The following is a 22,607-nucleotide window of genomic DNA, read 5'->3' as shown; positions in this document are numbered from 1 at the left end:
AGATAGATAGATAGATAGATAGATAGATAGATAGATAGATAGATAGACAGATAGATAGATGGATAGATGGATGGATGGATGGAAGAAAAAATGAGGAGGGAGAATAAGAGAAAGAGGAGGGAGAATATGAGAAAGAGAAGGGAGAATAAGTATTTATGATGCAATGGGACTACAAGTAAAAGGGGGAAAAGACATTCTTTACATCTTACTATGGAAAGACAGCACAAAAAAAGAGAGCTCAAAAGTGAGATGAAGAGGAGTGGTACATGCTTAGGGTCAAAAATGGAAAGAACCATAGGGACAGGAATGGAGAAGTAAGCATGGACAGTACCAGGAGCACCTTGAAGAGTGATTCTTGGCAGGTACTCACCAATCAGAGAAAGGGCTGCCAGAGCTGAAACATTTCCAAGATGATGGGGTTGCTGAGGCACAGGTAGAAAAGTTCATAGAGTAAGGATTGAAGCTGAGAGAGTGCATGAGGTATATGTGATGTGACCTTGGTGGCCCCAAAGAGCATAGGGATGTCCAGGCTGATGCAATCCAAACACCAATGTGTTACAGTAAAGTGTGAATTGGCTTTTGGGTCAGAGGATTTGGCTTCAAAACTCACCTCTGGTGTCCATTACCATTGGAGCTTTGGGTAAAGTCAGTCTTGGTTTCCTCATTTGTAAAATTGGTGGTGGTGACTAGAAAGACTCTTAAATCCAAATCCCTATTAGTTTTAGATCTATGATCCTATGACCAATTAAATGTTAATAGGAAGAAAAGCTGATTTCACTCATAAGGGCAGCATTGGATGTAGTAAGTCTAAGGCCAGAAGTGGTATGACATCTGTAATTAATTTCACTTGGGTTGCTTAGGCTGGTGGGTTACTTGAGCTTGAGTATTCTGAGCTACAGTGGGCTAGACTGATTACGTGTCTACAATAAGTCTGGAACCAATATGATGAGCCTTGGGAGTGGAAGTCCACCAGACTGCCTAAAGAGGGCTGAGCAGGCTCAAGTTGGAAATAAATCAATTCAAAACTCTTGTGCTAGTCAGTAGTAGTTTTGGACCCATGAGGTGCCACTGTACTTCCAAACTGGGAGAGAGGGACAGAGAAAGAGAGAGACAGAGAGACAGATACAGAGACAGAGAGAGACAGGGAGAGACAGAGACAGAGGCAGAGAGACAAAGAGAGACAGAGAGAAAGAGAGACAGAGACAGAAAGACAGAAACAGAGACAAGAGACAGAGAGATTCAGTTTCAAAAACGTCTAAGGTAGGACTTTAAATAAGGTCTTTCTGATTCTAAGACCACTACCCTCTCCAGTATGAAAAGTATCTGCTCTGAGTACAGCCCAAAACAGATTAAAACGTAATTGGGAAGTATTTAACAAAATAAATAAAAATACAATAGACAACTACAATAGACAACAGAATAATGCTCATATGTGGTTTTTTACATGACTGTGTGGCTTGCAGGGATCCTTATGTATGGGTCAGTGGCTCCCTTTCCACCTGAGTTTGATACTGCTGGATTAGGTGACCTACTATTCATTCCTGACTGAGATTCTGGATTCTGGCAGACAATGAATGTCCTCTGTGGATGCAGTAGAAGTTGCTGATTTGGTGATTTCAGGATCAATGTCATAATTTATTAGCAGCCACACACACTTCATTGACCAGTTAGGCTTATGTGATTTTGCTGGCACGGGACATGAACATTCCTACTTCTGTGCTCCCACTGAAGGTCTATTTCACAATAGATTTTCCCTCCTGAAAGATAACTTTATTTGGTATCTGACTGACAACATATTTTGACATATCTGGTCTTATCCCTGCCTTACCTAGTCACTTTGGATAATGTCTCCCTACTCAGCTGTACTCTCCCTTGGTTTTCTGCTACTATTTCTTCTCACTGCATGCTTTGGAAATGATACTTCAGTGAAGGAGTCAAACTGAAAGTGTTGTAGAAGTAAAGCCTAAATGAGATATTGGAGTCCCTCCAAAAACTTGTGGGAAAGTGAGAATCCGAATGGTGCCAAATGGACCTGTATACAACTTGGACAGGATCCAGAGATCTGAAGATGTCTGAATTCTTTTCGGCTCATCCTTCCAATGGAAATTTTCCCAAAGCAAGTTTGGAGCCCCAAAGGATAGCATTTCATTGTAACTGAATGTTTTGGCAACATTCTCTGCAAATCTATGAGGAAGTTTGCTCCATAACTGAAATCTGGAAGATTTCTCTCGTCATAAAGTCGAACTTGTGGACAATTTCAAAGTGTCAGGAGAAGCTAGGGGCTTTGTGTTATTAATAGTGCTCTAGCCATACTTCATGATTGGGCCATTGAGTATGTGGGAACAAAACTACTGAACTTCAGACCTTGGTATCATCTATCCACAAATAAGATTTAAGGGTTGTTAATAATTTTAGGAGAAAATCTCAAAGTGATTTCCTGGAGTGTTAACACTTAGGCCACTTCTAACCAAATTAATATAAAACAAATTCGTATCTGTGGGATTTTCAGTTTGTAAATAACCATGTAACATTCAAGTTATGTACAAAATTATTGATGCTTGAGGTTATAATTGCCTTAATATTATTAGGTATTGTTAAACGTGAAGAATGAATAATTTATCACATTTAACATGATGAAAAGAAGTAACATGGCAGAGTAGAAAAAGATCTTGACGTTGGAGTTAGGAAGTTCTAGGTTTAAGTTCCAGCTCTGATAGGTACTGAATGTGTGACCTTGCACAAGTCACCTAATGTCTCCATGTTCTAGGCAATGCTTTAATGTTCTAAAACGCTGACTAGATGTTGATCTATACTAGTTAGAGACATCTCCTCACTGAGAATTCACTATACAGTTCCAATCAAAGTCCAGGGGAAAAAATGAGATAATGTACTGAATAAAAGGAGCTTTGCAAATTTTAAAGCGCTATAAAAATGTCAGTTATTATTAGTCTGTTCTGCTTTTGTTAGTTCTGTTTTGAAGGAATGTGGGTTGCATAAATGTCAAAAAAAAAACCACTGTCTAATATCCATAGAAGGGAGGAATAAATTTGAAAATCAATGAATTATCTTTCATTTACAATGAACAGCAATTGTTTCTTTAGCTGCTTTTTTTCCCAGAGCAAAAACATAAACAGAATTATAGACAATTTGTAACTTTTATAATTGCATGTAATGTTTTTCTCTTATCTTTATCCAGTTTTCTAATTTGGCATTGATTTTACTATTTGCTGTACCAATGATAAAATTGCAAATAGATGACTGAGCCAGAATGTACTCCTACATCAGGAAATAATCATCTTATCTCTGTTAGCATACAATTTCTTTTCTTTCTTCTTTTTTTTTGTGATGCTCTGCTTTGCTCACCTCTCTCTAGACCTTCCCACTTCCTCCTTTTTTTTTTTTTTTTTGCTTTTTGGAGGGCAATTGGGGTTGTGACTTGGCCAAGGTCACAAGGCTAGTTTTTGTGTTTTTTTCTGTCACATTTTCTGACTCAGGTCCTCCTGAATAGAGCTGGTACTTTATTCACTGTGCCACCCAGCTGCTCCCCTCCCTCCACTTCCTTCTTGAAGACTGTAAGTGTAGTGTGATGGGGAGGAGGCTGGATTTAGAGTTGGAGGACCTTGTTTTAAATCCTAGCTTGGCTATGTATTGCCTGTGTGACCTTAGCAAGTAAACTAACCTATCTAAGCCTTAGTTTCCTTATTTGTAAAATGAGATGTTTGCATTAGTTTTGCTTCTAAGGTCCCTCTGGATCTCTAGCTTTCAATATATGATTCTGTGACATACATGAGAAAATGCTGAACTGGAGTCAGGAAGACCTGAGCTCAAATTCAACCTCAGACAATTACTAGCTGTGTGACCCTAGGAAATATCACTTATTTTTGTTTGCCTCATTTATAAAATGGGGGTAATAATAGCACCTACCTCTTGGGAATGTTGCTAGGGTCAAATGAAGTAATATTTATAAAGTGCTTTGTAAATCTTAAACTGCTCTATAAACGCTACATACTGACACTATTATTATTATTTTATACTCCCAAATAGTGAACAGAATATGATTGGCCTCTTTCATTTCCTAACATTGATCCATTTTGCCCCTAATTTCCAACATATTTGTTTCCATCCTTTCCTTGGCCCACCTTTAAATGGAAGCCATCACATGAAGGCATAGTTTAGTTCAAGATCAAGACTAATCAAGTCCTTCATAGAATTTCTTCATTCTTTGCAACTGTCTTCATTATGAAAACATTTACCTACAACTTTTTTTTTTAGATTTTCTGATTTAATGAAATGGGGAGTTTAGGTTAGAGATAACGTCCCTTCTACCTCTAAATTTATAGTTTATGAAGAGGAAGCTTAGGTGGCATAGTGAATACAGTACTGAACTTAGAATTAAGAAGGCTTGAAGTCAAATCTTCGTCATGTATTTCCTAGCTGTGTGACTGTGGATGAGTCACTTAACCTTTCTCAGCCTCAGTTTCCTCATCTATAAAATGGTGATAATAATAGCAATATGAAGTGCTTTGAAAACCTTTATATAAAGATATTATTTATTATTACCATAATTTTTTCTTTTTAAAAATTTACTTTCAGTTTACAACATTCAATTCGGCAAGCCTTTTAGTTCCGGTTTTCTCCCATTTCCTCTCCTCCCCCCACCTCCTTATTATTACCTTTATTGTTATTATTATCCTATGGGTCCATTGATTTACTCCTGAAGTCTCTCAGAAATGGATATCCATCTTTTTTTGAACAAAAATACTCTACCAATAAAGCTTTCTGATCGAGAGGCATAGAATACCACCATCTCTGATTAAATGTAGTTGTGTAACATCTAAAGATCAATAGAGAAGTCTGTGGTCCATAAATCATGTAACACATTAGCATCCAATAACTTCATAAATAATGTAATATAAAGGGTATAACTCGGGAGATTTTATGACCAATCTATGAATATTTCTTAATAGCATACTATATGGCAGGTACTGTGCTTAGTTAGCTCTGAGGATGCAAAAATGGCAAAAGATAGTCCCCGCCCTCAAGGAGTACAGAAGAGTGTTAATAGATCAGGATGACTAGTGGATGATCCATTCCATGGTAACCAGCAAATATTGAGAGGAAGGCCCTTAGCACATTGAGTAGATTCCTTTAGAAGAGGGAAAGGAGAGAGAGAGAGACAGACAGAGAAAGAGAGAGAGAGACAGAGAGAAGAACAAGAATGAGAAGAAGAAAAACAACAAGAAGAAAATGGGATGGAGGGAAATACACGGTAATCATAACTGTGAATGTGAAAGGAATGAAAACACCCATTAAATGAAAGTAGATAATAGAATGGATTAGAAACCAGAATCCAACAATATGTTCTTTAAAAGAGACACACTTGAAATAGAAAGACGCAGAGTTTAAATAACGGGTTAGAGCAGAATCTATTATGTTAAAGTTAAACTAAACTAAAGTTAGAAAAAAAAGACAGGTCTAGCAATTATGAATCAGAGAAAGCAAAATTAATGACAAACCCAGTTAAAAGAAAAAATCAAGAGAAGTATATTTTGCTAAAAGATGCCATAGACAATGAAGTAATGCCAACATTTTTCAGGGCAAGTTTGTCATATAAAAACCTCATTTCTCAAATATATCGGTAACAGAGTCAAATTTCTAAAAACTAAAGTAATTCCCCAGTTGATAAGTGGTCATAGGATATGACCAAGTAATGTTCAAAAGAAGAAGGGACTTCTGGTGCCAAGATGACAGAGTAAGGAAGGAACCCTCTGAAGACCTCTCAAATTCCCCTCCAAACAACTACATTAGAAGTAAAACACTAGGGCGGCCAGGTAGCACAGCGAGTAAGAGCACCGGCTCCAGTGTTGAGAAGACCTGGAGATCGAATCCCGGGCTCAGACACTTAGCACCCACCCAGAAATACCTGGCCGTGTAACCTTGAGCAAGTTACTTAACCCCGATTGCTTAGGGGTGGCCAGGTGGCTCAGCGAGTAAGAGCACCAGCTCCAGTGTCAGGATGACCTGGATCAAATCCGGGCTCAGATACTCAGCACCACACCCAGAAATAACTGGCCATGTAACCTTGAGCAAGTTACTTAACCCCGATTGCTTTAAAAAAAAAAAAAAAGAAGTAAAATACTTGTGAGGAAGAAAAGAGTGGGCAGCAAGAGGGGGAGGGGAGGGATAAACACATGAAAAATAGCATGGAGGAAAATACATAGTTAGGTATCATAACTAAAAATAGGAATGGGTTAAACTCACCCATAAAATGGAAGGGGTAGCAGAATGGATTAAAAAACAGAATCCTATCATACGTTGTTTACAAGAAACCCATTTGAAACAGAGAGATACACACACACGATAAAGGTAAGGAGTTAGAGCAGAATCTATTTTCTTCAGATAAAGCAAAGAAAGCAGGGGTAGCAATTATGATCTCAGACCAAGCAAAAACAAAAATAGGTCTAGTTAAAAGAGATAAAGAAGGTACTTATATCTTGTTGAAAGATACCATAGAGACAATGAAGTCATATAAATACTAAACATATATGCACCAAATGATACAGCATCTAAAATTTTGAAGGTGAAGTTGAATGAGTTGCAGGAGGAAGTAAACAATAAACTATACTTGTGAGGAACCTCAACTTTTTTCCTCTCAGAAATAGATAAATCTGACCAAAATAAATAAACAAGAAGTTACAGAGGTGAATAAAAATCTGAAAACATTAGATATGATAGATTTCTGGAGAAAATTGAGTAGGAATGGAAAGAAATATATCTTTCTTTTTTCAGCAGTACATGACACCTATGCAAAAATTGACCATGTATCAGGACATAAAAAACCTCACAACTAAATGCAGAAAAATTAAGCACATCCTTTTCAAATCATACTGTAATAAAAAAATTACATTCAACAATAGACAATGGAAAGATAGATTAAAAATTAATTAGAAATTGAATAATCTCATCCCCAAAAAACCAAGTAAGTCAAAGAACAAGTCATAGAAACAATCAATAATTTCATTAAAGAAAATGACAATGAGACAAAATGCCAAAATTTATTGAAAGGATCCAAAATAGTACTTAAGGGAAAATTTATGTCTCTAATTGCTTACATTAATAAAATAGAGAAAAAGCAGATCTGTAAATTTTGGGATGAAACTAAGAAAAAATTAAAAATTCTCATTTGGGGGTGGCTAGGTGGCGCAGTGAATAGAGCACTGGCCCTGGAGTCAAGAAGACCTGAGTTCAAATATGACCTCAGACACTTAATACAAAAACTAAATGTGTGACCTTGGGCAAGTCAACCCCAATTGCCCTCCAAAAGAAAAAAAGCAAAATAAAAATTCTCATTTAAACACCAAATTAGAAATCCTGAAAATCAAAGAAGAGATTTAAAAAACTAAAAGTAAGAAAACCATTGATCTGATGAATAAAAGTAGAAGTTGGTTTTATGAAAAAAAAAAAAAACCTTTGGGTTATTTGATTAAAAAACAAAGAAGAAAACTGAATTACTAATATAAAAATGAAATAGGTGAACTCACTACCAACGAAGAGAAAATTAAGACAACTGTTAAGAGCTATTTTGCCCAATTGTAAATCAATAAATTTAACAATCTAAATGAAATAGATGAATATCTATGAAAATGTGAACTGCCTAGATTAACAGAAGAAATAAAATACTTAAATTACCCAAAAAGAAATTGAACAAGTCATCAATGAACTTTGTAAGAAAAAAAATCCCCAGGACCAGATGGATTCACAAGTGAATTCTATCAAACATTTAAAGAACAATTAATTCCCTTACTACATAAACGATTTGGAAAAAATAAGTGAAGAAGAGAGTCCTACCAAGATTCTTAATGACGGCGGCTTCTCTCGGCCCCCGCCCCCCGAGTTCCACATGGGTCACCTTTTCCTCCACAATCTCCTCTACTTGGCGCTCCCCTCCACGCCACGGCGGGCCTTTCCTCGGCTGGGCCTCGAGCCCGCCCCGTCCCCCAAGCGGCCCGCGCCGAACCCACGGCGCCTGCCCGGCCCCGCATCGGGACCCACAATGGCACCTTCCACTGAGACGAGGCGCTGGCGTGCGCGCTGCGGGAGCTGCTGCCCGGGTACCGGGAGGCGGAGATCCTACGCACCCGCGACCCGGCGCTGCTAGCTACCTGCGACGTGGTGGTGGATGTGGGCGGCCAGTACAACCCGCTGAGACACCGCTATGACCACCACCACAGGTCTTTCTCCGAGTCCATGAGCTCCCTGCGGCCCGGGAAGCCGTGGCGGTCCAAGCTGAGCAGCGCGGGACTGGTCTATCTGCACTTTGGCCAGAGGCTCCTGGCCCAGCTGCTGGACACCACTGTAGATGACCGAGTTGTGGATACTCTCTATGACAAGATGTATGAATGTTTTGTGGAGGAGGTAGGTGAAGTGGACAATGGGATCTCCCAGTGGGAGGGAGGAAAGCCTCGTATGCATTGACCACTACTCTGAGTGCTCGGGTTGCCTGGCTTAACCCCACCTGGAACCAGCCAGATCAGGACACAAAGGCTGGCTTTCATCGTGCCATGGAGCTAGTACGTGAGGAGTTTCTAGTACAAAGACTGGATTTCTATAAGCGCAGCTGGCTACCTGCCTGGGCCCTTGTGGACCAAGCCCCAGCAAACCGATTCCAGGTGGACCCAAGAGGAGAAATTAAAGAGCTGTCTCAAGGTGGCTGCCCCTGTGTAATGGGAATGTAAATTTTTAAGATCTTCCCTGCCCCTAGGCTTAAGTGCACCTGGAGCCTGGGGTGGGAGGCTTGTTTTTCAGTAGATACTTTTTGATTGGCCAGTGGGTCAATAAGGTTGTTATATTCTCTGAGCCAGGAGAAGGCTATATAAGCCCTGATGTGTAGCTCTGTTTTGGGGCTCACTTTGAGAAGTGTTCTGTGATTTGATCAGATGAAACTCTGGGAAGCCATTGTTGAGAGCCCCCTGCCTTTGAAAGACCCAGATGTTGATTTGGTATGGATGTAATGGTTGGACAGTTTGGAAAACTGTCTGCTTGATATGTTTCTCTGTCTTGATAATTCTGTCTGTATACTTTGAAGTTTGGGGTGCTAACCTTTTCCCCCTGAACTAGGTAAACAATATATGTTTGACTGATTAAAGTAAGCTTGTTAACCCATTTTGAGTTGCTTTCTTTTATCAAAGCAGAGCTAAGAACCTGTATTGGCAGCTACCCTGGGGTCGCTGGGGTGCTTGCTGCTACACCCTGGAAGGACCATTTGTTTGATCTTGAGCTTAGGCTGATCCCCCTTAGTGCCCATTGCATTCGTGCTCTATCCTGACCAGAATGGACAATGGCGGGTACAATGTGTACCACAAGAGCTTCACTCCTTTGAGAACAGGCTGCCCCTACCTGAGCAATAATGGCAGGGTCTTTGGGATGAGGCTCTGGACCAGATTAGTGGGATCCCTGGCTGCATTTTTGTTCATGCCAATGGCTTCATTGATGGGTACCACACCAGAGAAGGTGCCCTAAGTATGGCCCGTGCCACTCTGGCCCAGTGCCTAACACCTCTGCCTTCTGTTAACTCTCAATGAAATTCTCAGTATAGTGACTATATGAAAAAAAATAAAAGATTCTTAATGACTCAGATATGATGCTGATGCCTAAACCATGTAGAGCTAAAACAGAGAAAGAAAAAACTATAGACCAATTTTCCTAATGAATATTAATGCAAAAACTTTAAATAAATAAAATACTTACAAGAGATTACAGCAAAATATCACAAGGGTCATACACTATGACTAAGGTGCGATTTATACCATGAATGCAGGGCTGGTTCAATATTAGAAAAACTATTAGCATAATTGACCATATCAATAACAAAGCCAATAAAAATCATATGCATATCTCAATAGCTGCAGAGAAAGCCTTTGACAATATATAGCACCCATTCCTTTTAAAAACACTAGAGAGCATAGGAAATGGAACTTAACCTTAAAATAATAAATAACATTTGTCTAAAACCATCAGCAAGAATTATCTGTAAGTGGGATGAGCTAGAAGTGAGGATTTTTTGTATTTAAGTAATTTAGATATATTTATCTAGTTAGATATATCTTCTCCCTCCTGACAGTATGTAAGCTCACTGAGAGCCGAGACCATTTTGTTCTGCCTGTCACCTTTTAGATGTGTAATAAGCTGTTATTGATAGAAAGATAGAAGAATTAAATAAATGTCAGACAAATTTATTAGGCTCAATATAAAGAGAAAACTTCCTGGCCATTAGATTCATCCAAAGGTTGAACTGAATTCTTTGGCTTTTTGTAGTTTTGGACACCTGACCACCATCTCCAGCACCTCTGCCTGGGGGATACTCTTTCCTCACTTTGTTTTGGAAGCACCATACACCACCAGTTCTACTCTTGCCTATAGAAATTTCCAATTGGATTTCCTGCTGCCATCTGAAACTCAGCATGTCCAAACCTGAGTTTATCACTTTTCTCCTTGTACTTCCTTTTAACTTCACTGTTTCTTTTTTGTAGCACAACTACTGCCCACTCATCCATGTTCAAAGCATTTGGATTAGCTCTGAATCTTCCCTCTCCCTTATGTCTAGTGCTCTCACTTCCATTTGCAACTTCTTCCTTTCTACTTTTCCTTAATTTTACCTCTCCAATATCTCTGGCATCCATTCAGGGCTCTCCATTTTCATTGTAGTCACTCTGGTAAAAATCGACATTTCTACTTTCAGCGTCTTATTATATTTATATTACATTATATATTATGTTGATGTTGCAATAGCCTTCTTATAGGTCTCCCTGTTTCTATTCATCCCTCTCTAATATTTTTCCCAATTCTACCACAACCCTTCTTATGCATAGATCTAATTATGTCACTTTTTTGTTTTCATATTTTTATTTATTTATTTTTTTAAGCAATCAGGTTTAAGTAACTTGCTCAAGGTTACATGGCCAGTTATTTCTGGGTGTGGTGCTTAGTGTCTGAGCCCGGGATTCGATCTCCAGGTCATCCTGACACTGGAGCCGGTGCTCTTACTCACTGAGCTGTTTCCATATTTTAGTGAGTTTTTAATATCTTCTTTGTGTGTTTAGACTCCTTAGTAAGATGTCAAAAGTCTTTCACAATGCCCTACTTTGACAGACTTTTCCTATTGTTTCTCCCTGTGTACCCTGTGCTCCAATCAAACTGGACTGCCCTCTGCCTCTGAATCCCCATTCTAGAATGTAAGCTTCTTGAGGGCGGAAAATAAACTTTATTGGCATAAGAATCTTTCCATCATGCTGCTCAAAAGACAGTATTCCTTGTTGTTTCAAGACCAAATCATAGAATAAGAGATGTGTTACCAAAAAGGAACTTTTAGAGATGGTTCTAGTCCAACTGCGTCAATTTATAGGTGAGGAAATGGAGACTCAGAGATTTAAAGTGACTTGGCCAAAGTCACAGAAATAGCAAATGGCAGAAGCAGGATGCTAACCCAGACTTCACAGCCAGTATACTTTCCATCATATCTCTCTGCTATGCCCTTTAAACTGCTCTTCTATGTAGATTTTGGCTATGTCCCTATTCCTCAGAGAAAAAGGCTAATGGAACATGATTTTTAGAGACCCATGCTCTGCTTTCCAGTCTCCTAGCCAAGATAGTTCCACAGTGAGTGAAGGGGTTTTTTTATTTATTCCTTCTCTTGAGGACAGAGCTATTTGTACTTTGAAACAAAACATGAAGGTGGTTCAGATGCTCAAACCTGACATTCTGTTACTGGAATTAATGCATGTGTCTTTGCTAAAGACTAGCTCCCCAAAGAAAAGCTGACCCTAATTATGTCTAAAGCAAATCCAAGCCTGGGTTATGTACAGCTTAGAATAAGGTATCTCAGAGTATTTAAAATATGTCACACACTGAAAACTTGGAACATAAAGATATTCCCCCTTCTCTGCCCCCATAAGCAATATGGCTTTGGTTAAAACCAAAAGGGGAGGTCAGACAAAAGCAGGGTTGACATGAGCCATTTTAATATTCAGAATACACTGGCTTTCCTTTCTGGTTATTTTTAATAGACTTCTCTTGTGCCTTTTTCATTTCCTGTGGTCATTTGAAATAGAGACTCCCTGATACCCCAATTGAAACAATGTTTAGTCTGAAATGGGACATTCCCAGAATCTCCTGGGTTAATCTATTGCTAGAACTGTTAGAGTTAAATAGTTCTTTGGAGATATCTGTGTGGCCTTGGGCAAGTCACTTAATCGCTATGGATTTCAGTTTCCTCCTTTGTAAAATGAGGGACTAGCTTTCTTCTGAAGTCTTATCCAGCTCCAAATCCTGTGAGCCTATGATCTCATTCAATCCTGTCATTTTACCAGTAAGAAAATTGAGATCAAAAAGTAAAAAAGAATGATTTATCCAAAGTCATTAGTCATTTACCAAGGTGAGGGAGTGGGGCTTGTATTTATGGCTCACAATTTGAGATCATAGCTCTTTCCAAATTTTAAAGTGTGAGTTTCCTGGAGAGAAGATTAATTTAGTTATACCTATTGTTCATTTGAAAATCTGTCTCCATTTCCTGAACTTTGCTTCTCCAATGACCCCAGAAATTAAGAGGAAAGAAAAAAATTTTGCCTTTGTTATAATGTCTCAACTCCTGGGACACTTGGTTGACTTAAAGGCATGAGACACAGAACAGATTTCCAGCCAGTCAAAAATCTGTATTTATGAGTCCTATTTTTTTTTATACTTTCTGTGCTTCAGTTCTCTACACATTTTAAAAATCCATGTTTATAGACCATTAACATGTATGAAATGCTAAGAAAAAAATTGCTGTGTTGTGTTTATGAAAGCACAGGGGAAGGCTATTCTGTAAGTCTGTCCATAAAGACTTCTCCTGAGAAATCAGCAGAAGTTTGTGTTAATGCATGTTCATCCTAGGGCTTGGTGTGCGCTCGATCTTGTGATTAGGTAATAGCTACAAGTTATCTCTCTCTTTGACTTAGTCCTATACTGGTGGCAAGATGTGAATTTCAGTATCCAAGAAGGTTCTCCAGAATGTTAGGATGGAAACATTGGATCCAAGAGCAAACTTCTGGGTAGTCAATGCTGTGGCTGAGTTCACTGTCTCTCTTAGTACCCTTAGGTCACCAATTTGTGCAGTTTTCTCTCTGAATTTAGAATGACAGCTGGTTTTTTACTTGAATCAAAAGGGTGGATTTGCAGTATAAATGTAGAGCTGAAAGGAGACTTGGAGATGACTTAGCCCAACTACGTCATTTTATAGATGAGAAAATTGACTGAGAAAAGAGAAGTGACTTTTTTTTTTGCTTTTTGGAGGGCAATTGGGGTTAAGTGACTTGCCCAAGGTCACACGACTAGTTTTTCTGTGTGTGTGTGTGTGAAGTGTCTGAGGCTGGATTTGAACTCAGGTCCTCCTGACTCCAGGGCTGGTGCTCTATTCACTGTGCCACCTAGCCACCCTAAGAGAAGTGACTTTTCCAAGGTCAAACAAATGGAAAACAACAAAGCTGGCATTCAGATTCAGATTCGAAGTTATTGTATCCCTCCACAGTCCCAGGTTGCCTCCTTAGACTAAGGTTACCTGCAGGAGATGCCAAATTAGACATTGTTCATTTTAACTCCCAATCTAGAATTTGTTCTGAGATACATTACATACATACATATCCATATGTATATCTATATTCATGTGTGTGTGTTTATAATTATAAAGCCATCTAAGACAAAACCAAACACTGTGAGCTGGTAGATATGGAGGAAATATTTATGCAATTCACCAATCATACTGAGGAGATGCATCAGGAAATAGAGTTTGAATGCGTTAAATGATCCTGATTTCTTCCAACAAATAAATCACTTGTTTTCTACAAAGCCCAGGTGGCTCAGAAATGCTTTGATAAATGTCATTGAGGATAGGTTCCATCACATACAAAAAACGTTTCTTTCTTGTTGCCTGTGGATAAACACAGTATCTAGCAGAAGCAGCGACATCATTTCTGTCCTACAGCTGCCAAGGATTTCTCCAAATTTAGTCAGAGTTAATAAATTACCTTTTTAAGAATGCCTCTGCATTTTGAGAATTCAAGGACTATAATCCCCAAACACCTAGTGAGAGATTAATATGAACTTTTATTGCATCCTGTCTCAAGCCTTATAATTCCTGACTTTCCCTCCAGTGGGTGCAATTGAGCCAAAGCTGAATTAAGGGGAAAGTCTATACCAAAAAGAATCCAACTGTATTTCTATTGAAGTTAGTATAGTATCCTAGAGTTGGGAGAGACTGTAGAGGCCCTCTGGCCCACTCCCTTAGCAAACACATGAATTCCTCATGTCTCTAAAACCCTTGACTTTATTTAATAGTGGGAAAAGACAGGACTCAGAGTTGTAACAGAGTAGACAAGAAATGAATTTCCTGCTCACCAATGTTCATTCATCCCCATGATCAAAGTTAAAATATCAGATACAGTCATCCCTTTGAGGATTGAGTGCCAAGTGCTAAAGAGCCAGTACCTGATCCAAGGAGAGTCCTGATATTCTCTGTCCTGTTAAGAGTTCACTGGAATAATGAGTTCACTTCTGAGTACATTTTAGTAACCTGAATGAGATTAAGAAGAGGGTTTATAGAATGATAAGGCTATGTATGACACTCATTGTTTGTCCTTCATTTTTCAATACGACCGTGGCATTGGGTTAAAGGGAAGATGATGCCATGACTTGCAAGTGAATTGGATTTAAGTGAGGGAGGACTGGGCAAGGTCACCAACCTTATTTTCTCCTCTGAAACCAACTGGGGCCAGGGGCAAGATATAGATCAGGATGCCTGGAGATTGCCCCGGGTGTGTGACAGTTCTGTATGAAGAGAAGTTGACAGAACTAGCAGTGTTCAGCTTGTGGTGGGAGGGCATGATGCTTGCCTTCAAGTATTGAAAAGGGTATCATATGGAAGAGATATCTGATTTGCTCTCTTTGGTCTCCGAAGGCAAAACCAGGGGAAATGGGGATTAGTTATCAACAGGCATATGTTGGCTGGAGAAAAGGAAAAATTTCCTAACAATTAAAGCTATCCAAGAGTATAACAAGTTCTCTGAATATGTAGTGAGTTCCCTGTTACAGAAATCTGTAAGTGAAGGCTCAATGATTACTTTGAGTATGTAGGAGGTTGAATTCTTTTGTTCAGCCTTGGATGGGATTAGATAGTTTCTAAGGTCCCTTACAACTCTGAGATTCTGTGATTCTGAGTATGTGGTGGCTTCTAATAAATATTTGTGGTGTAGTAAATGTTGAACTTGGAGTCAGGAAGGCATGGGTTCAAATCCCACCTCCGATATTTATTAGTTCTTTGATCCCGGGCAAGTGACTTAGCTACTCTGGGCCTCAGTTTCTTCATATATAAAATGAGAAGATTATGTATGAAGGAGGTTTTACATTGCTTCTAAGGTCTGTTCCAATTCTAATCTCTGCCCCTACTATTTGATGATGGTGATTGTTTGTTAACATGATTGATTCAGTGGCCGCTGAATGTATGACACTGATAGGAAGGGCTTTCAATTCAAAAGACAAAAAAAAGGACAAAATACCTATCTTTGATGAACTTCTACTCTAAATAAGAGGTGCTTTGCCATTTGGAATCCACTCCTTGCTCACATTTTAGACTCCCTTCACTATTGTTTAGATGTTCCAATCCTACTTTTCCTTACCCCTTTGTGGGATTTTCTTGATAGAAAATAGAGTAGCTTGCCACATCTTTTTCCAGCTCATTTTACAGGTGAGAAAATGGAGACAAACTGTTAAATGACTTGTCCAGGATCACACAGCTAAAAAATGTCAGAGGGTGGATTTGAACTCAAGTCTTTCTGATTCCAGGCCCAGCAATGTGCTACCTAGCTGCTCCTTTTAAACACCCTAGTTTTCCTTAAAAGCACAGTTTCTCTGCAAGACCTTTACTGACCATTCTCAACCAGTTAACACTTTTCTCTTGAAATTACTTCATATTACTCTGTATTTACTCATCTATAGATACAGTGTATATTTCCAGGAACAAGTAAGTTTCTTGAGGACAGGAACATTTCATTTTTGTCTTTATTTGTTCATTATCTGCCACAATGCACAATAGACCTCAATTCTCCTCAGGCACAAGTAAATGACAAGGATAACAAATACATTGAGGCATGCCCCTTGATGTGTCTGGGAGACAGAAGAGTGCCCTCAGTTTAGAAAACTCCTAACATGTAGGCAGAAGTTGGGTTCTCTACTTAATCTTTACATTTATCTCTAGTTATCCCCGGTCCCCTTTGTAGTTGAGGCAAAATTCAGCTTGCTGGAAATATTTGGGTCATGAAACAACAGGTTACATTATAGTGTCTGTGGATAGATAGAATTGTGAGAAGTTGGAGAAAGAACTGGCTTTTTCTTGGAATTTCCTTCAACCTGGGTCAGTCAGTAAGCATTTATTAAGTGTCTACTGTATGCCAGGGGCTGTGCTAAATGCTATGGATGCAAAGAAACATGAAAGATAGTTCCTGCCCTCAATGAGCTCAGAATCAAATGGGTAGAAAACATGCAAACAACCATGTGTATCTAAGCTATAGGTAGTATAAACAGGAAATAATCAATAGGAGGAAGGCACTAGATGTAAAAGGGATTACAAAAGGCTTTCAGTAGGTGAGATGTTAGCTGGGACTTAAAGGAAGCCAGGAGACAGAGAGGAAAGAGAATGTTTTAGGCATTGAGAATGGCCAGTGCAAAGGCATGAAGCCAGGAGATGGAGTATCTTGTTTGAGAAATGCCAAGACAGCAAGGAGGCCAATGTCACCAGATTGGAGAGTACCTGGGAGATGGGGAGGGTGTGACTTAACATTTAAAAAGACTTAAAAGGTATATGAAGTGGGACAAGGTTGTGAAGGGCTTTGAATGCCAAATAGCATTTAATTTGATTCTAGATGTGATAGGAAGCCAATGCAGGTTATGGATTGTGGGGGGAGATAGGGTTGATGTGGTCAGACCTGCACTTTAGGAAAATCCCTTTGGTGGCTGAATGGAGGATTGCCTAGCGTGAGGTGAAATTTCTAGCAGGTAGACCAACCATCATGTTAGGACAATAGTCAAGGCATAAGGAGATGAGGGCCTGCAGCAAGGTTCTGACAGTATCCAAGGAAAGAAGGAAGCTTATAGAGTCACTGGTTCTATTTCATATCTACCTTCTATTCCTCAGGCCTCCCTTTGCTCCTTGGTGGTGTGCTATAAATAATCATGCTTGATACAGTCTCTCAAACTCAGACTCAGAATCTCTTCCCTGAATTCTGAGGTTGCTTTTTCCTTTTAAACAAATTGTGTGTGAATTGGGTTTGGAAGGGTGGGGGGGCAGAGGATGGTGGGGGGAAGATTCTTGTAGGGGTAGGTGGGATAGGAAGTGGGAGAATTAGTGGGTAAAGTGTGAGGATAAGGTAACAGGGATAGGGCAAAAAGAGAGACTAAGAAATAAAATAATGAGTAAAAATAAGATGGAGGGAAATTCACAAACAGTAATAACTTTGAATGTGAATGATATGTTGGTAGCAGCCCTCTTTGTGGCGGCAAAGAACTGGAAATTGCAGGGATCCCCATCAATTAGGGAATAACTGAACAAGTTGTGGTGTATAGTTGTGATTGAAACTACTGAGCTATAAAAAATGATGAGCTCAATGATCTTAGAAAAAACATGGAAAGATTCATATGAAATGGTGAAGAGTAAAGTGAGCAGATCTAAAAACATTGTATATAGTAATAGCAATATTGTTTTAAGAATGATTTTGAATGACCAAGTCATTTTGACCATTATAAATATACAAATGAAAAATAAAGGGCATGGCAAGAAAGATGCTATCTATGTCTAGAGAAAGAATGGATTAATAGAAGTATGTATAGAATCATTTTACATATATATAAACATACACATACATACACATATACATATACATGGTCAGGGAGTAGGGAAGAAAAAATACATTTACATGTTAACTTTATTATATATTTAAAAGAATATCTAGTTGTACATGAGAGATTTGCGGGCTCATGTGCAACTATCTTTTTTATTATACCATGTTATATAATTGTTTTATTCCACAAATTAAAAATAAAATAAAGTAATACAGTTAAAAAAATAAACAAATTGTGTGACTCAGCCTCACACAATGACTCTGATTGGCTTTAAAAAGGTATACAGGTCCTGTTCACACTCAGGCCTGGTTGTTTGATTCAAACCCCAAAGTTGTTTGTTTTTCCACCTGTTTGTTTTTTCTCTAGTTGAGACAGAGTTGAAACGGGGATAGTTTCAACCCCATCCTTGCATAATTTTCAAATACTTGAACGGAAGTGAAAAAAGGTCTAAGAGATGAATATTCTTTGTGGTATTATTAAGGTCGGTTCCTGAAGGCTGCAAGGGGGTGAATGTTGACTCAATATGTTCTAACATTCCTAAAAATGAAAGGAGTAACCTCAGGAACAGTGAGTTCCATGTTACTAAAGTTGTTCAAACAGAGAATTCGTATGCATTGTATAAGACTAACCTGGGATCAACCTGGCATCAAACCTTGGTGTTCTTTCTGGGATAGCACATTGCTTCTAGATCAGTATTGTCAAACTTAGATCAGAATGGAGGCCACCAATTTGTATATAATTATCCCTGTAGGCTACACATTGACTTACTTTTAAATGTTATATTATGTTTTTGTATTTTTATTTATTTTGTTAAGTATTTCCCAAGTATATTTTAGTCGGGTTTGGGTCACACAGCATTGTAGGCTGCATGTGGTCTGTGGACCACATACTTGACACTTTTGATGGCTCTGAGGATAGATTCATCTGTTAACAGCTGTGAAACAACCTGTGTGAGTCCTCTGAAGACCAAGGAGTCTCATATCCCACTATGTGGTATGGCTCTTTAACAGAAAGTTCTCTAAGTATTCAATGACTCAGGAAGAAGTACAAAAGTCATAATTTGTTACCAGACTTCAGGTGGATCATGGGGATATAATTCTGCCTCAACTCTCACCATAATTAAGTCACTGGAGGGATTGGAAGTTTTTGGCTGCTTCCCAAGACATAGGGAATTTCTGCAGGCCCAGGCTTTGCTTCAAGTTTACCTGGCATAAGACTAGAGGAGTGTGTTTTTCACACATGCTCCAGCTTTCCAGTGGTTGTAGTCTCAGGGAGCCAGATATCACTTTGATGAAGTGAGAGCTACAATCTAATAATTATTTTTAAAATGACAAAATCAATGAGTGGCAAAAAAATCAATCTGAATAGAATAACATACCATGTGGATTTGAGTTACTATGCCCACAGCAGGACAGTGTGTATCCCAAGTTCCCCATCTCTATGCATCAACCCTTGACATTTACTATCAGCCCCCCCCCCAAAAAAAAAATTCTTGGCATCAATAATTCAAACCATCCACTTGTCAACAGCATCTTTCCCCTCCTACTGCTTGTCCAACCCGCTTGACACAACTATCACCACTTTCATACTGAACAAGGGGAATTTTTAACTGGTACAGGAAAGTTTATATCAAACTGGTCATGAATGAAGAGATGTCATTTCCTGGAAAGCATGGCAAAAGAAGAAAAAAAAGTCAATCCTCCCTGTCCCTGGAATCTTCCCACAGATCATAATGAATAGACAAAGATGGCTGATTTTCTCAAGTTTTCAGAGACTCCATCAAACAGCCATATAAAGTTTTTATTGTACATAAAACAAGATTAGAATAGTAGATAGTGTTGGAATTGGAAATAATAAAAGTTGCCTCAGATACCTACTGACTGTGTGATTCTGGCAAGTCACTTAACATCTCTGAGCTTCATTTTCTTCATTTACAAAAAGAAGAAGTAGGAATCAGTAATCTCCAAAGTCCTTTCTAGCTCAAAACCTTTGATCTTATGATGTGATAATATGAGTTGGGGAATAGATTATCAGTATATAGATATAAAGTCAGTATATATATTTAAAGTTAGAAAGGACATTGGAGGTCATTAAATTATAGCCCCTGGGTATACCCTCTCTCACAAGGGTATCTCTGAGGATGGAAGTAACCTATGCATCTGCACCCACACAATACCAGTTTGTGAGCCCCCACCAATGTATTTATTTTCAACAAGTAGCTGGAAGACATATTAGTTCAAAAACAAAAGATGTCTAATAAAATGGCAATTCAAATAAAGTGACAAGGAAAGATTCCCAAATTTTCATATGGAATAAAATGTCATACATATTACCATACCACCAGGGAGAAAGGCAGGTATGACAAGAATACACATCATTGGGGAACTCACATGGAGGGCTATCATATGGAGAATACATATGGACAGTGAAAATGCTAGGAGGTATTGATGTCAGGAACTCATATAGCCAATGATACACGACAGAAGTGAGGCAGGTATTTTGGCCAGGCCAGGATAATGTGTGTGTAGAGTAACTCAACCCTCCAATGCTGAAGGGCCACCAATATTCTGTGTTCATATCCAAACACTTTTCTCTGATGATCTCCACTAGGTAAGCCATCTAACATATGGCATGTGTATGTTGAGTACCATGTCTACTGGGTATCACTGTTAGTCTCAGCCACTGAGAATTTCTCTTCTACTTCCTCTTGGCCTTCAGTTCTTCAGGGCCATTTGCTACCTCTTTTAAAAATGCCCAGATATCCCTCATCCTAAAACTGTTTTCTTAAACTGTCATCTGATCTTTTAGTTTCAAAGCTATACAGCTAAAAAAAAGCATTCATATTTGGTGCCTTCACTTTTTATCCTTTTATTCCTTTCTCAATGCCTTGCAATCTCACCTCTGACTTAATTCCTTAACTGAAACTACTATCTCCTAAGTTAATGATCTCTTAACTGCCAGATCCAATGGTGTTTTCTCAGACCTCATCCTTTTGATCTCTCTGAAATACTGGATGCTTTTGATCATGCTCTCCTCCAGGATACTCTCTTCTCTGGGTTTTCATGATGATTCTTTCTTTTGCTTCTCTTAATTCCTGTCTGATTGCTCAAACTTGGTCTCTGCTGCTGGATTATCATTTATGCCCTGCTCTCTAAGTATAAGTGTACTCTAGGAATCCATCTAGGCCTTTCTTCTCTTCTCTATCTCTTTCCATATTCTCTCTTGATTTCAAAAGTTCTTATGAATTCAATTATAATTCCATGCATTGAATTCCAGAATACAAACACAACATATACATATACATGTACATATACAATGCACACATATGAACAATACATGCATGCATGTATATCTGTGCATATAATCTTGTGTACCTACACACATTTCTATATGCACATATATGCATGTGCATATACATGTATGTATTTATATATGTGTATATAAAAACATGTGTTTATATAACAACACCTGATTTCCAGTCCATTATAACCAACTAATTTCTGAACATTTTGTATTAAATATCAAACTGGCATCTTAAAACTGATGATATTAGGGGCAGCTAGGTGGTGCAATGAATAGACACAAGCCCTGGAGTCAGGAGGACCTGAGTTCAAATGCGGCCTCAGACACTTAACACAAAAACTAGCCATGTGATGGTGGGCAAGTCACTTAACCCCAACTGCCCTCCAAAAAGCAAAAAAAAAAAACCCAACTGATTATGTCCAAATTAAAGCTGGTTATCATTTCCACCAAACCCACCTTTATTCTTAATACCTCAATTTCTGTTGAGAACATCATTGTTGAGAAACAGGACTTCCATGGGTCTCTGGCTTCTACCTCCTCCAATTCATGTAAAAGGTGACTCTGAATGATCTTTGGAGCTACAGAACCCACAAAATGACCCAGAAGCTAACCTCTCTCTGAGGACAGCCCAGCAGGCTGGCAGGAAGTGGCCAGTGCAGAGCTCTGGGAGCCGAGCCCAGCCCCGCACCAGCCAGAGGTTTTAGCCCCAGAGCAGGCCTGACCAACCACCAGCTGGAGGAACTTCAGATCACCAGCAGTGGTGGCAGTTTCCAGAATTATCAACACACAGATGCTAAGGACAAAGTATGAGGTCAGGGCAGTGTAGACTTTGGGATCCATTAGTTGAGAGTGTGGTCAGACTTTGCCCTCTGGAGGGAGAAGCCACTGAGGCACTGTGGCCATGCAGCCACTGCCATGTGACAGCTTCAGCTTCTGGCCTGCAGATTGTAGGGGAACCAAGTAACCAGTCTAAAGGGTAATTCCTCTTGCTTTAACCTGCTTATATCTGGATTGCGATCTAGAGTGGAGGTCCTGGGGTGTGTGACCAGCTTACCAGAGTGTGTGGAGGCTTCAGAGAGAGCACCCAACTAATACCTTCAGTAGCTGAGAAAACCCCAGCATTTGGGACGAAGCTCCCTGTCTGGTGGCAGAGTCCTACTGTGGCAAAAAGCTCAAAAGTCAAGTAATTGAGTGGTAACATGAGCAAACGAGAGAAGCAAAGCAAGCAGAGCAGCCCAACTTTACTCTCCTATTTTGGGGACAAAAAGGATAAAAGCATGGATCAGGAGAAAGACAGTGAAATCAGAAATCCTGCACCAAAAGCTTCTCAGAAAAATAAGAGCTGGTTACAGGCCATAGAGGAACTTAAGAAGGATTTTGAA

At 39.1% G+C, this 22,607-nt stretch overlaps 1 long non-coding RNA gene and 1 pseudogene across 1 annotated transcript in view; both read left to right on the top strand.

Annotated features, from left to right (window-relative positions):
• LOC138148697 (uncharacterized) overlaps window positions 1–22,607 on the top strand; it is a 352,118-nt gene that overhangs the window by 219,840 nt on the left and 109,671 nt on the right. The gene's annotated exons all lie outside the window — the stretch shown is intronic.
• Window positions 7,901–9,581, top strand: LOC138148696 (MYG1 exonuclease-like; annotated as a pseudogene).

This window comes from Petaurus breviceps, unplaced genomic scaffold (genome assembly GCF_028583685.1).
Source record: "Petaurus breviceps papuanus isolate PSGF00001 unplaced genomic scaffold, PetGlider_PUasm1.0 90825, whole genome shotgun sequence".
NCBI classification, from domain to species: Eukaryota; Metazoa; Chordata; class Mammalia; order Diprotodontia; family Petauridae; genus Petaurus; species Petaurus breviceps.
The sequence above is the reverse complement of the archived record's forward strand: the minus strand, read 5'-3'. Positions and strand labels throughout refer to the sequence as shown.